At 53.7% G+C, this 15,150-nt stretch overlaps 1 long non-coding RNA gene across 1 annotated transcript in view; it reads right to left on the bottom strand.

Annotated features, from left to right (window-relative positions):
- Positions 1 to 15,150, bottom strand: part of LOC150010339 (uncharacterized) — an 86,458-nt gene that overhangs the window by 48,119 nt on the left and 23,189 nt on the right. The gene's annotated exons all lie outside the window — the stretch shown is intronic.

Here is a 15,150-nt window from a genome sequence, read left to right as displayed (position 1 = left end):
TGCTGGCTGGCCTCCTACTGGGTGACCAGGTGGCTTTGGTGGGGCCTGGCACCCTGATTCCCAGGAACTAGCAGAGGTCAGCACTGACCACCTCCTTCCCCAGGGTGCCATCCTGCAGGTGGGAGTGCAATTTCCCCACAGCCCCTCTGTACTGCCCCAAAGATTCTTCTTGGGAAGGGACTGATGGAAACGAGGTCTGGAAACAGGTAATATTGTCATGTGATGTTAATACAGTATAGACTGTGCAGTCACCTGTGTTGCACACAGTGTCCACCTGCATGACAATAAGATTGGCAAAACCACTAGCAAATACTGCTGACTTGAATGGTTGCTTTGTGTCGAATGCTGTGCTAAATGCAATACATACGTCCCGTGAACCCTTCTGCCACACCACAAGGCACATTCTATTGGTATGCTCTCTTGAAGGATGAGGAATCCACAGTTCCTAAAGGTGCAGAGGAAGACGAAGTGACCCACCCACGTCCCAAGGCAGCTGGGGCTTCAGGTGAAAGTCTCTGACCTGGGTCCCCACCCGCCACCCACTCCCACGTGCCTAGAGCCCCTTGTCTCATGTTCTCAGAGCTGAAACAGGCACGGTGGGCAGCTCCCTTCCGCTTTCACAGAGCCCTTTTCTCATCTGACCCTCAAAAGAGCCCAGTGAGGATCATTATTACCATTTTCGAGATAGGAAACTATGGCCTGATGGAGAAAGAGCCTTGATTTATCTAGCAGCTTATATACTCCTTTCAGAGAAGGAAAACTCTGACTCCAAAAAACCTCCGCTGCCTTGCGGCATACCTCTTCGGGGGAAAGGCTAAGGGAGTAAACCCCGACAGAAAATCCGGAGCCGGAGTCCCTAAGGCGGTTTGACGTTGTAGTCAACACCGGCAACTCCTGCGGCGCACCTGAAGCCAAGCTGTATTGACTCCGTCTTTCCCTTGGACCCTTCAGCTGCGAAGAGAGGGGGGGTCTGCTGCATGGGCAACAGCAGACCCTCCATATCACCCTGCCCAGGCTCTGTAGCTTCAGCTTCACTGGAGAGGACACTCCAGCGTCATCGCAAGATGTCGATTCAACACGGGAGGAGACAGATACCGTGTCACTCCCGAGTCGGACTGCACAGCCATTCTCGGCGGTGCAGATAGACTCTTAGGAAGCTACACCATCGTCTCTCGAGACGGACGGCTGCCGACATATACTCCTTTATTGCTCACCAACCCCACAAGGCGGCCACTGTTAAAAACATTGTGCAGGTGGAAAAGCACTGAGAATGGGAGAGGCAGAGGGAGCTGCCACACGCTGGCGACAGAGCCTGGGTTTGTGCCCGAATCTGCCTGACTCTCGATGGGGCCTTCCCCCATAATACAGGGCTGTCCCCAAGGCTGGGTACATTAAGTACAGGCTTGTGGACATGGTGAGGAGAAATGGCTCAGGAGCAGAGCACTGGGCTGGGCCGGGCACTGTGTCCCTCCATCCCAGCCTCCCCCTGTGGGGATGGGCCAGAGATGTTCTGAGGACGAACCCACCACCCCACTTCCCTGCAGGACTCCTGGGCCAGGGAACTCTGTGCTCAATTACCATAGCAAACTCCTACTGATGAGCTTACTACTGATCAGGCCAGGATGTCTCAGCCAGCCACACAGGTCACCATGTGTGAGTGTATGGGCGTGTGAGTGGACAGCATCCATCTGAGAACAAGATGAGGTGGTGGCTGCCTGCATGTACCTGTTACACCCTGACACAGACACTCACATGCACACACACTCACACAGATGCATGCATGCCCCTCACCAGTGTATGCAGGCACACGCATGTGGTTTATCAGGCACGCGTGCTCATCGGCACACGTGCTTATACCCAGAACAGCACACACCTGCATTTGGGGTACTTGGGGACCGCTGAGCAGGGAAGGGACGTGGACAGCTCTGATGCACACACACACACACACACACACACACACACACACACACACACACACACACGGGGCCCGGGAGAGTGGGCAAGGGCAGCAGGTGGGCAAGCAGCCATCTGCAGAACTGTGCATGGCTGTGCTCACAGAGTCAGGTCTGTCCAGAACAGACCCATCAATCAGGAAGCTGACTGCTGCAAGCATTAAATCAGCCCTAGGATGTAGCGCTTAGAACGGAGAAGGAGCCAGCATCCGGTCCAGGCCCACGGTCTGGGTGGGGGTGGAAGGGTACCTGGTAATTAGCAGCCACTCCACACAAAGCTACCTCCCTTTCCTCAGCCCCCAATCAGATCCCTCTCCTGCTCTCTCACTAGTTCCTGCTTCCCTCTGGCCTTTCCAATCTACTTCCCTCTGTTCTCACCTGAGACCCCTGAGTTCAGCCACACGCTGGGTGCTGCCCTCCTACCCCCAGTGCTGAAGGGTTCTCCTGGCAAGCAGAACCCTAGGACTGGGGCTGAAGATGGGTGTTGCGGAGAGTCCACTTCTGGGCAGAACAATAGGGTGCTGCCACCAGACCTGGGATCTGGGCCTGGGGCCACACCCAGCTTCATCTCCTGTGAGTCACCTCTGTTCCTGTCTCCCATCCCCCGACTGTAAGTGGGGACTACAAAGGGACCTCCTGGGGCTGCTTCTCCTGAGGATCTGCTGCCCAGGGGAAAGATCTTCCACGGATGCTGATTAATTATGACTATTAATAATACAACCATCTGCATCTTGTGGTGCAGCGAGGCGGATTACACGTGGGCCCCATGCCCCAGCAGCAGAATAAATGGACTCCGGGTGGGCTGGCGTGTTAAGGTCAGGCCTGCGAGCAGATTCATGGTGGCTGTGTGTTAAGGAGGCGGCTGTTTATACTGCACTGCACAAAGAGACACAGAGAGGAAAGACAGACAGACAGGCAGACAGACAGATGGCAGGGAGCTGGCTTCACCCGATGAACAATAGACAAACACCGGTTCTAAAGCTCTCGGGCAAGATCTCACTGCCTACCACTGGGACAAACCAACTGGCCTTCCCACTTCTCAGCCCTCTCTCCACCCCACAGTGGATCCCAGAGGACTCAGCTGCAGGGGCTGACAGAGGGTGGCGATGAGAGCGATCTATCCTCTGTCCAGAGAAGTCCTGGATGCTGGTATCTGCCAGCGCCAGGCCAGCCCCCTGCACCAGCACGCTAGGACTAGACCGCGGGGTCACCCCATTTCAAGCTCTGTACCCCTGTACATCCAGCCTGGCAGGCCCCCTGCCTTCAGCAAGCCCAGTTCCAATGCCCCTGCCCCTGCCCCCAGGAGGGGTAAGCCTTTCTCAATGCCCATCCGTGCAGTGGGAGTGACACATGCTGTCCCCCCTCCCACCACCCCATGGCGACCGGGGCTCACTGCTGACTCTCCCGTGCATCCGAAATGCTCTCTCTTGGTGTGCACGTCTCCCTCTCACCACCCAGTCACCGGTCCATGAGCTGCTCTTGTCGGCCCACTTCTACAATTCCTCAGCGCTCAGCATGGGCTGGAGCCCCTGCACTGTCCCTCCCCCCAGACCAAGCTGAATTCAACCCTCACGCTGAGCCAGGCAGTTAACATGTTATTTGTTACAACAGCTCCAGATGATATTTATGCCCATTTCATAGATGGAGAAACTGAGGCACGGGGGTGGGGGCGGGGGTGGATTTGCCAAAGTCACATGGCCAGGAAGTGGTTGAAATGCAAAGCAGGCTATCTGACCCAGAGATAAATGTCATGGGGCTTAGGCCAGGTCTTTGCATTGCCTGGCTGTGTGACCTCAAACAAGTCACTTGTCGATCCCAGGACTCAGTTTCTTCACCTGTAAAATAAGGGCAAATAGGGCTGCCTGGTCTGCAGGTCCGATATGAAGACAATGGTAGAGTGAGCACTCTGAGGGTAATGGCAGAGCACGATCTGCATATATATGGCAGCCAGAATTTCCAAACCGAACGCCTGCATGCCTACTCTGACAGGAACCCCAGGAATAGTGGACGAGGGATCTGAAACCCTGGCGGCACATCCACTGTCCTCGGGTCTAACCAGCACACTTCTTGGGCAGCTACCCTGTGTGCAGCCCTGGGCCAGCCATGGTGGGGAGGGGGCACAAATGCTCATGGGCTTCGTGAGCACAGGGCCAGGTGCTGATCATCTGGGGCCTGTACTTGGTTGGGGGACATCCCCTGCATCACGGGCAAGGGCCGCTCAAGGAGCTCTGGCTCCATCACTGGCTGAACACCATGCCTGGCACTGGTGGTGCAAAGCAGTCAGGATTCAGCCGCAGGCTTAGGGGAGCACCCGAGTGACAGAAAGGCAGGTCTGTCACCCAGCTTCCTTCCCACACCTATGGTAGACATTACCAATCAATCCCCGTACCCTCTTTTAGCGCTCACACGTGACCATGGGATTACTTCTCTGAACAGCACTCCAGGTTGTCAATCCAAAACTCACAGTCTGACATCCATCTTAGTGGAGCAACTACTACACCCCACCAGGGATCAACCGCACTGGGCAGAAGTGAGGCTGGATCCTGTCAGAGGGATGCCCACACCCCCTTGTGTTATGGGGTGTAGTGGTCACCTCTGAGTATTGCGATGTTGGAAGACAATGGACCAAAATGTCCTTCCAGTAGCCCCTCCCTGTCCACTCCTTCATGGGGAGATAAAAGGTGAAGGAGAGAAAAGTTCACAGTGGTGAACAGGAGAGAAAAGGACAACCCAGTTTGCACAGTCCCACATGTTCCCTAACCGGCTTCCTGGTTTTGTGATTTCCTCCTGCTATCTAGACTGTCATTTATTTAATATTTTTCTTGAAATCAATTCAGAGTTTTTGCTAAAATATTTATTTTTAAAAAACTTTCTCCTATTACCTTAAATACAAAATTAGACTCACTCGCCATGAATAGAAGTTAACTGTGAAAACAAACAAATGCAGGAGAGTAAACAGTGGTATTTCTCTGCTGCCTGCCTGCTGGAGGCTCCAAGGGCTCTCTCTGTTGAAAAGGAGACCAGCAAGTGTCCCAGGCTCTGGATGCTGTCCTCAACACAGCCAGAGGGCAGAGGGGACTGGGGCAGAGGTCTTTGCTCAGTCACGATTAATACAGGGCAAGAACCTCTGAGTCACTTTGTGTACTTTTAAGTAACACAGCACAGTTCAGTGATACTCGCTGTCTCCCAGGGGTAGCAGGTGACATGTTTCTGTTATGCAGATGAGGAAACAAGAGACTCAGAGAGGTAAGCCCACCAGCCTGAGATCACACAGCAGTGAGTGGCAGAGCTAGGCTTCTGACTAGGGCCTTCTGACTAAGCAAAAGGTTCTTCCCTTTGCGGCTCGGCTGCCACACAGAGTCACTTAAGAGTGGAGTTTCTCTCTGACCCACGGCTGGCATGGTAACGGTTTTTACACCTGAGGTTAACAACTGTGATTTAAGAGGTTATTTGTCTTAATTTTAAAGAATCACTTTCTCAGGGAGGAGGTAACTAACACGCCAGGCTGGGGAAGCTTGTCTTTATAGAAAATATTTATAGCATTTCAAGACAGTTTGGTGGCAAATGGATAGAGCATCTGCTATTTTCCTCACTTTCCACCACAGCTCTAAAGCCCAGAGCAGTTATAAAACACACACACACACACACACACACACACACACACACACACACACACACACACACCCCAGCAGCAACAACAACAGCAACACAACCACAACCACAACAACCACATCACTGCTGATAGGAAGTCAAAGCCAGCTCTCCTTTGAGAAAAATAAAGCACAAAACTTGTGTGATTTCAGAGTGCTCATTACTGCCGCTGCTATTCGTACCTGAGGCTGGGGCTCAGAAAGCCACGGCCAATGGGCCAGTCCCCAAGACCACGGCGAGGTTCACTGCCTCCAGAGTGGGGTTTGGCAGGACTCCCAGCTCCAAGACTGTGGCTCTCTCAGGAAGCCCCAACAGCAAAAGAGCCCTGCCCTGAAATTTGGATTCCAGCTGCAAACTGGAGAGGGACAAGCAGAAGGCAGCCTCCAGAAAGCGATGACATTCTACGAGCTAGAGTGGAGCCAGTCACGCTCCTCTGGCTACTAACCTCACCCCTCTGAGGTTAGTGATGCTTATTACTGCCATTTTGCAGATGGCAAAACTGAGGCTTTAATAAACAAAGAGATTTTTTCGAGGGCACAGCTGCTTGTATGGTAAGCTGGCCCCTTTGACCCCACCAAGGCAGGCTGGAATTCCCACCTCATTTCCTGTGGCCATCCTTTGAGTGGTCCTTATGCCATCTGCTCCCCAGGGCCCTGCAAGGTGCCTCCACCGCCCAGCCTCCAGGACTCTTCTCACACCTGACCCTCAATATCAAACCTCTGTCATCAGAATGCAGTGTTTCAAGCTGGAGGTACAGTAACTGCAGGGCCCCAAGGACCTTCTGCTTCACCCAGGTGTTTCAGGTGGGAATTCCAAGGCTCAGGGAGGGGAGAGGATATATGTTCTGGATCACAAAGCTGGCTGATGACAAAATGAAGGGAACCAGGTTTGTTGTTTAAAATCCCAAAGATATTGCAACCCCCTCTATCCTTGGCATCCTGGTCCAGACACACGAAAAGCCATCATTGCTACTTCACAATTAAGAAGTTGATCTTGGTGGTGGCTCCCAGGACTAGGGTATACCAACAGCATATGGTGTTCCAACATTCCCCAGCAGGATGCCTCTGGTCTAGTCAGCCCAGCCTTTCTGGCAGAGCCTTCAATGCCCTCTGCACCCAGGCTGCAGGCACTGCCCACCACGCCTGCCTACAAGCCAGGAACCAGCAGGTGCTCATCCATGATGCACTGGGACAAACCCCAGACCAGGCCTGGAGGGAGTACCTGTCCACACAGCCTGGCTTGAGGCTGGCAGGGAGTCCCTGGAGGAGAGCTGTGCTAGACTGGTGCCTGGCACCACCCCATGTGGCCACTCCCCTCAGAACCCTCTCCATTTGAATTTTGACAGATATCACAACTACATGTGTCCAGAATAGCCTCTGCCCCCCAGATCCTGGTCTCCATCCACCCTTCAATGGACCCTTCTGAATTAAGTTCTCTCTGCACACCCCTCCCCACTGCACACCGCCCACACCGCAACCCAAGTCTCAAATCCAAAAGTCAAGAAGCCATCCTTGATTCTGACGCTCCCTCTTAGCCAAGCCATCTGCCACTTCCACGGTTGGTTCAACTTCCTGTGTTTGGTCTGCCCACCTCTTGCCAGCTCCTTTGCCTGGGCAAAAGCAACAGCCCCTCACTGGCCTCCCGCTCTCATTTCCTTCTTGTTCTTCTCTGTAGCTGTAAAGTACATCTTTTCTTGTTTATATCGCTCCCCAAGGCACCCCTCACAGCCCACATGCCCGGTGCATCTGGACCCTGCTCACCTCACCCAGTACACTGCTTGCCCCACCACCATCACTGCCTTCCTGCCCCACTGGTTTCCCTGCCCCAGGGCCTTTGCATCTTACCATCTCCTCGCCGCACCACACTGGCTCTGTTTTATTTAAGTCTCTCAGTGGATCCTTCCATATTGTCCTTGTCTAAAATACATGCCCCCTTCTCACCGCAGTCACTCCATAACACATCACTCCATACTATTCCTGTATGGCATGTACTTACTGTAAGATGATTATTGTTTTTGTAGATACTTATCTGTCTCTCGCCCCCACTCTGATGACGTTAGGCTGGCTCCTTGCTTTCTATCCACTGGTTAGAATAGTGTCTGGCACAAAATCAATGCTCATAAGTGTTTGTTGAATGAACAAATGAGTGAACATCCATGATCTCATTAGCTTGCCCCTGCCCCCACCAGCCAGGGTGGGAATTATCCCACTTCATGGGTGAGGGCTCGGATGAGATGCTGAGGGGTGCCCTACACACCCAGGAGCACACAGTGGTGAATGTGGCAGCACATTCATGTGGATCCAACCTCCTAATGCTTAGACCAGGGAAGTTACAAGGATTAAGAGACTAAAAGTCCATGGAAAATGCATGAAATTGTGTGGCTCCAATATTTCTCTTGCAGCTTGAAATGTCGCCTCTCTGAAAACCACATCCTGCCCCTTGTGATCTGGTCTTGGCCTCAGCTTTCAGCCACCGGCAGCCTTGCTGAGATCCCCCACCGGGCTCCTTCTCCTAGAGGGTCCTGGAACTCCCTGTCCCAGCCCCGAGACTGACGGGGGAGGGGTGGGGAGCAAGGCGCCAAAGGAGGCCTCCTCTCTCTGATGGGGTAGAAAGAAGGGGCTGAGCCAAAAGCGGGTCACGCTGCTGCGCCCACAGCCCTCCAAGGGCTAAAAATAACCATGTTTACACACTTCCAGAGCTGGGGTTTCTGCCTCTCTGTCAGGAGGGGTTCAGGGCTACACCAAGGCCACATTCCCATCATGTATCTTCTACTTGGCTGAGTAATGCCTGGCCCAACATGGATGAGGACCAAGATTTCTGGGTTTGTTTCCTTGGGAGGTTTTAGGTGGAGGGAAGCAAAGAAAGCTGCCTGAGCTGTGATTCCATGAGATCCCTCACTGCTGGCAGACAGCTCCTCCTCCCGGGGAGCAGAGATGCCAGTAAGGCAGGAGCTACAGGGAAGACAGCCAGATCTTGAGCCATGAGGGGGCCCAGCCAGTTCATCCCAAAGCTTTAAGGTGCCATGAGGAACCCTGGGAGCCAGTTGCTGGTCCAATTCCCTCTGTGTATAACCTGGAGCAAGCCTCTTTCCCTCTCTGGTCCTCAGTTACCTCTCTGTGTTGTGGTAACTGGCAGTCAATAACTGACACCTTGTTCTTTACATCATGTCCCCTCAGTGTGTGTGTTTGGGGGTGGAACAGTGCTGGCCACTGGGGCCTTATGGCTTGTCTTTGTTTGGGATGACAGGACACACCTGCTAGGTCGGTGTCACCTGGCCCCCTCTCCCCGCTCCCTGCCCTGGTTCACTCAGATGGACTTTAACATTGGAGGGGCAGGTGCCAGTCACCTGCCTGGAGATAGCCCCTCCTCCTGGACAAACAGGCTGTTCTCTAACCCCACGGCTCCCGTCAACGTGGCCATGCCAGGAAGAAACATGCAGGCTGCCAGAGAGCTGGCTCCTCAGTCAGTCACCCTCCCTGGGCAGGTAGCGCCTGGCAAGCACTGGCTTCTCTCCCTTACCTACAATGGCCAACATGGTGAGGACCTCAGGCTTCCCGGGATCCAGCCACCACTGGCTTTCCCTCTCTGACTCAAGAGGCCTGGCTGACTTGCTGCCCCTGGATGGGAACGAAGTCCATGCCTGCTGGCCCGATTTAAGGGCTCTGCCCCTTTGACAACAGTTCTCTGGTATGATGAGCCTTGGTAGGGGCTGTTTTCCCTGCCTCGGATGCCCTTCTCTCACTTCTTGGCCTGGGAATTCCCACTCATCTCAGAGGCTGACTCTGTTGCCTCTTTCTCCTGAAGTGAGCTCAGCACTTTGACAGTGCAATGCACCCCCCTTCATTAGGCGGTCAGTGGCTCCCCCAGGGCAAGAGCCATGCCCTGATCACCCACAGAGCCAGCAAAGGAAGGGGGCTCTGTAACTGTCTGCTGAATTAACTCTCAGGCTAACAGCTCTGTCTTCCCTCCTCTGTCTGACCAAGTCCACCCCCTGCAGTACCCTCACATATCCCTTCATGATTCTGCAATCTGTAATCAGTTCCACTGTCTTCCTACAGAGGTATCTGCCCTCTCGGGACCCTTGATGTTCTCCTCTGTGAGTCTCATTGGGCCTGTACTGCTCAAATGGCTTTCTAAATACACCTGCTCAGATATTCTGGGGAGAGACCTCGCATTTTCATGGTTAAACAAAAGCTCTGGGGGGTTCTGTGTGCAGAAACATGGAGGGTCAAGGACACCCTATAGCACTTGGAACTACCTCCCCTAGGATATCACAGTACCCCATGCCCCTTTAGACTACTCTCACCTCTGTTGCACCCCCTGCACCCATGCCCAGGTCCCTGCCAGTCTTGCCCCTCATGCCCTCCCTCCTGAACTGTGGCAGGAATCCTCAGGGCTCTGTGAGAACATTCTTCAAGTGGCCACCACGGCGATCATTCTACAAATCTGATCTGGCTACCACTCATCCCCCAATCTTTTCTTGCTGACCTTGTGTCAAGGATAAACTCATAGGCATAATGACTTTTAAGGCCCTTTAAGATGTGATCAGGCCGTCACTAAGTTCCCTGGCTTTGTCTCCTACTTACCCAGGCCTGATGCCCTCTGCTATCCCCTTTATGCTGAGCATTCCCTGACTTTTCCTTTGGGGTACAGCCCGAGCCAGGGTAGGGGGTGGGGTTATGGAAAGAGATACCTCCCAGGCAAGTCACGTGTGAAATGTACCAGCCACCCTCCCTAACCAAGAACAAGTACCAGTGTCCCAGGCTCAGGACCTGGAGATCTTCTAGGGATCCCAGAGGCTTCGAGAGGCTCGGAGGGAGCCTGGGGTAGGCCTGGACCCAGACTCCACTTCTGCTTGCTCCAAGGGCAGGCCCCTGTGTCTTTTCCACAAGCCCAGTTTAACAAGATTGCTTCCTCTTTCCTGAGGCCCCAGGGGACCTTGCAACCCTGCCTTCCTTTCAAAACAAACACAGATAAAGAACCAATGAGTAAATCCTGGGATTCCCATAAAGCCATGGGAGGGAGGGACACGTTAAAGGCAAACTGGTGGGACCCCTTCTCCAGTGGGGTGGGGGGACCCTGTGCCCAGGAGACCCCAAGGAGCACTGGCCTCCAAGCATGGGCATAGCCAACTCCTGAGGCCTTTAGGGCAGGCTCCCAGCAGGCCCACTTCCATGGCAGCCATGGCTGCATCAGAATGCACCCCTACCTCCCTCCCCCGCCCCACCCTGCTAGTCCTCCAAACAGCCCAGGGGTCCTCTCACTGTTTCCAAAGCCATGGCTCTGGGGTGGGTGTCAAGGAGCCCTCAGGGCCTGCGCCCTGGCAGGGGGCAATAGCAGCATTTGAAACCCAGCATACCATTGGGAGTTGCTAACAAAGTGGTTCCCATCTGCTCATCTGCCACGGGGAACCCACCTACTGCCAAACCTCAGGAGCCAACTGATGTTCCACACTCAAGTCCTGAGTCTCAGAATTTTTCCAGCCCTCAGAAGTCACCAACAAAACCTAGGCCTGCCTATTGCCCACGTGCTGATTACTCTCCCTGCTAATGACATGGCATCGCAGCCCAGCCGTCCAAAGGCTGTTGGACGGGGCTTGTCTGCCCGCCACTTCCTCTCCCCGGGCACCTGAGGCCCAGTGTGCATGGCCGCGGCCTCAGCAGCAGTTGGGCTCAAACCCCGGCTCTGCTTCCTACCAGCTGTGTGTTGGACGTCCCGTGCGTTCACCTCTCTGCATCTCGTCCGTATGGTTCTCAAGTCACTGGAGGGTTAACTGAGATAACTGCAAAAGTAATTCCAATATAGGCCAGGTGCTCCTAGCAGGTAAGATCCTGGTCTGAGCTCTGTGCCAGCATTAATTCCTGTATTCTCACAAGATCCCCCTGAGGTAAGTGTTTGTGCCACTAACCCCCCATTTTACAGATGAAGAAGCTGAATTGCTTCTCTGAGGTTGTCCAGCTGGTAAGCACGGGAGCTTGGTTTTGGCTGCGGCAGTCGGACTCCAGAGCCCACACCCGAAGCACCACGCTCTGCTGCCTCCATGGGACCCTACCTGCTCTCCACTGCTGTTGGGGTCTAGCCCTGCCGAACGCCTCATTTCCCCATGAACTACAGGATCCTCGTGCTTCTGGACCTGTGAGAACCCCTAAAGGCGCTCCTCCCTGGTCTACCTGGCCAACACTGACTGCTACATTAGTTCAGGAACTCCTTCCACTTTCCTTTGACCCTTGATCCTCAGGTAGAAATGACCCCTTGACCACTCCCCGTGCCCCTAGAACCCACAGAAGCAGGGCCCAGTGGGGTCCTGGACCCAGCAAGGACTCAGTAAATGCTTATGGAGTAGCTGAGGGACCCATGGGGTAAGGTCCAAAGGCCTCTGGCTTTGCCCATCAACCCGACCACATTGCCTGGGAAGTTCTTGGTAACAAACCCCAGAGAAGGCTGAATGTCGAGGGCTCTCCAGTGGCTCTTTTTCTTCACACTATCGGGGGGGGGGGGGGCAGTTAGCATCTGGGGAGCCACAGAGAGGTGCCATGAAGACCACATATGTAGTGAGTACAAAAGCCCAAAGTGACAGAAATTGATAAAAACTTCACCACGCTGCTGACACCCCATATATCAAAGGCCCCAAATCTCATTCTCTGCTTGCCTCCAATTTCTATCAGAGCTTGCCAGCTGCACATTTATTGAGAAGTTTGTGATCTGACAGGCACTGTATTACCAACATTAATGATGCATCAGTCTCTAGAATTACTGAGGAAACAGTCCAATTGATTTTATTATTATCTTGAGTTCTTCACATTTCATTTCAGGCAGCTTGCTACCAGAGTTTTTGAGCAAGAACCAAAGTAAATAAAGGTTGTGGGACCAGGGCTGACCTCAGGTGGAAGAACCTGTGCTTGTCCTGGGACGCTCGGTGATAGCCCTTCCACCCCTCTACTACCTTCTCTCTCTGTGACAGCAGGAGGGTTGCTGAAATACCAGGTGGTACAGAGTGCCACGCATGGTATCCCTGTGGAGAGATGGGCCGGGGCCAGATCGAGGGCTCAGGCCAGGCCTCCCATTCATGCTGCAAAGATGGAGGTGGCTGGCAGGAGGCAGAAATAGCCACTGATGCCATCTGCCCCTTGCCTGGGGCAGGGGATTGGCCTGCATGGAACTCACAAGCAGATATGAGCCTGTGCCCGCATAAGCCTGGCAGCCCTGCCAGCTGCCCTGGGGCAAGTGGAAGACCCAAGAAGAGATGGAAGATGTGGGTGGTGCCCATCTCGTCGTCTCGGGTCTCTTGGCCTCTTATCCACTGCCTCCCAGCCACACAAGACCCCTTTCCATTTCTAGAACATTCCTGGCTCTGTCCAGCATCAGGGCCTTCCTGTGCACAGACTGCTCTCTCTGCCCGCGGGCGCTCCTCTCCACCGCCATCATCTCACGCCCTCCTCAGAAGGGCATCCTGCCTAATGCCCCGACCCCCACCCTCATGCCTGCCCCTTGGTATTCCCCATCCAGTGCCCCCATTTGTTTCTTTCTGAACACTTATCATAATTTATAAAAGGGGGCACTGATCTTCTTGTTGACCCATCTGCCCCCTTTGGCTCCCTGCAGACAGGGAGCTTACCTGTTCTGGTCACCATCATGGCCCCAGAGCCCCTCAGGGTGCTGCCTCCCTCCCTGCAGGCCCCCCTACCCATGTGAGGGTGAATGCTCAAGTCTGGCAGCAGGCAGGGACTGAAGGAGCCAGTTTCTATCAGTCCCTGAAGGCAGCGTTTAGGTCAAGAGGTTCTCAAGAACATGGCCTGTTGTTTCAGTGCTGACTTTCTTCTTCCTATCTGTGACCTCCACATTAGAGGTTTGGCGTAGCCCTCTCCCTTCTAGCTCCTTGTACAAACACTTGTCCGTCAGGACTCATTTCCTTCCCTTCCTCTTCCAGCCCATCCTCCACCCTCAGCTTCTTCCAGAAACTCTTCGCAGCAGGGCCAGTGGGAAGTGGAGGGCTTGAGGGCAGGCCAGAAGCCAGGTTCAAATCCCTACCTCACCATTTAAGCAGAGCATGTAATTAACTGTGCCAAGTTCTGTCCAATTACCTCCCTACAAAATGGGGACAAGAAGGCTCTGGCCCCTCCTGTCTCACAGGGATCTCAGGAGATGTCAGTTTCAGCAACCAAAGTAGATGTCTCCCTAAGTGGCCATGCACAGTATAAACCTAAGGTGCCTCTAGTGCGTTTGTCTGCCTCGCTCAAACTGACCACGAGGACTGAGGTGCAGGGACCCCTGGAGGCAATGAGACATGGATTCCCAAAAGGTTTGGAACATTGAAGACTGGACTTTAAGGAGAACAGATCTACCTCACCCTGTAGAATAAGTGGGCACCTCACGGGGGTCTCTAGGCGTCCAGCGGGTGCCTCTGGGCAGACAGGTCCCAAAAGCCCTCATGCAGTGCAATTTGTTAGGTGTGGCCCATTACCAAGGCAACAAACAGGTGTGAAGAGAGGACAGGGGACGCAACACATGTGCCCTCAAAGCACTCTGATAAGAAAGGCGTGATGATTCTTATCTGAACAGAGAGGTGAGTTGAACTCCTCAAAAGATAAAACACTAGGGGAGAACCAGTTAATTTTGGGGAGTGGGATTAGCAGTGAACAAGGAAGTTCCGGAAGCATGCCGGATGGACAGACGAGCCTTGCAGGGGCAGTCTTCTAATTATTGGCATTATGGTTATTATTTTTATTATCTGGAATCCAATCAGAATATTTGACTTAATAGTGTTCTGATTTGAAAACGGATTCTTCCCCCGAAATAGGTATTTCAGCCATAATTTATTAATGAGCATTTATCATGTGCCTGGCTCTATGCTAAGCACTGACCATACGTTATCATCATACATTCCATCCTCCTAACAAGCTCCATTATCCCCACTTCACACCGAGGGGAACAGAGCTGTTGAGAGGGGACGTGGAATGTCTGAGTCCCGTAGGTGAAATGCAGGATTTGAATTCAGCGGAACGGGGAGCCGGAGCAGCAGCCCCTGGCCTGAGGGTCCCAAGGCCTCTGACCAGCACCCAGCCCATTGCTTTCCCAAGTAGCAAGTGAGGCCCAGGGAGGCACTGAACATGCCCCACTTCACCCAGTTGTCATAGGGCAGGGCAAGGACAACTGGTAAGTCTACCGTTGACTTAGTCTCACTTAATTCTCAAATTAACCTGGGGAGTAAGTACTACCCATTTCATGGGCAAGGCATCTAGTCTCCAGAAAGTAAAAAGGACTGCTGGTGGCAAAACGAGGGTTTGGACCCAGGCTGCCTGGTCACCACTGTGCAACTAATCCTAACTTTTGGAACCTGGCTCAGGCTGTGGGAAGAGCAGAGGCTGCCGGGCCCCAGCACTCACGGCCTTCTGAGTCCTCACGTGTCATCGCTGGTGGACTCGGCACCTGGCACACAATGCTAGCAGCCACAGCACCCAGGCCCAGTTGCAGCCGGACTCACCCGGCTTGCCTGTGCCGGGGAAGCCAGGTCGGAGGACGGTTCCTTGGCATTTCTAGTAGCGAGCGT

Source organism: Furipterus horrens, unplaced genomic scaffold (genome assembly GCF_987537825.1).
Source record: "Furipterus horrens unplaced genomic scaffold, mFurHor1.1.pri manual_scaffold_5, whole genome shotgun sequence".
In the NCBI taxonomy this organism is placed as follows: domain Eukaryota; kingdom Metazoa; phylum Chordata; class Mammalia; order Chiroptera; family Furipteridae; genus Furipterus; species Furipterus horrens.
Note: the sequence above shows the minus strand (reverse complement) of the source record. Positions and strands in the feature narration are given on the sequence as shown.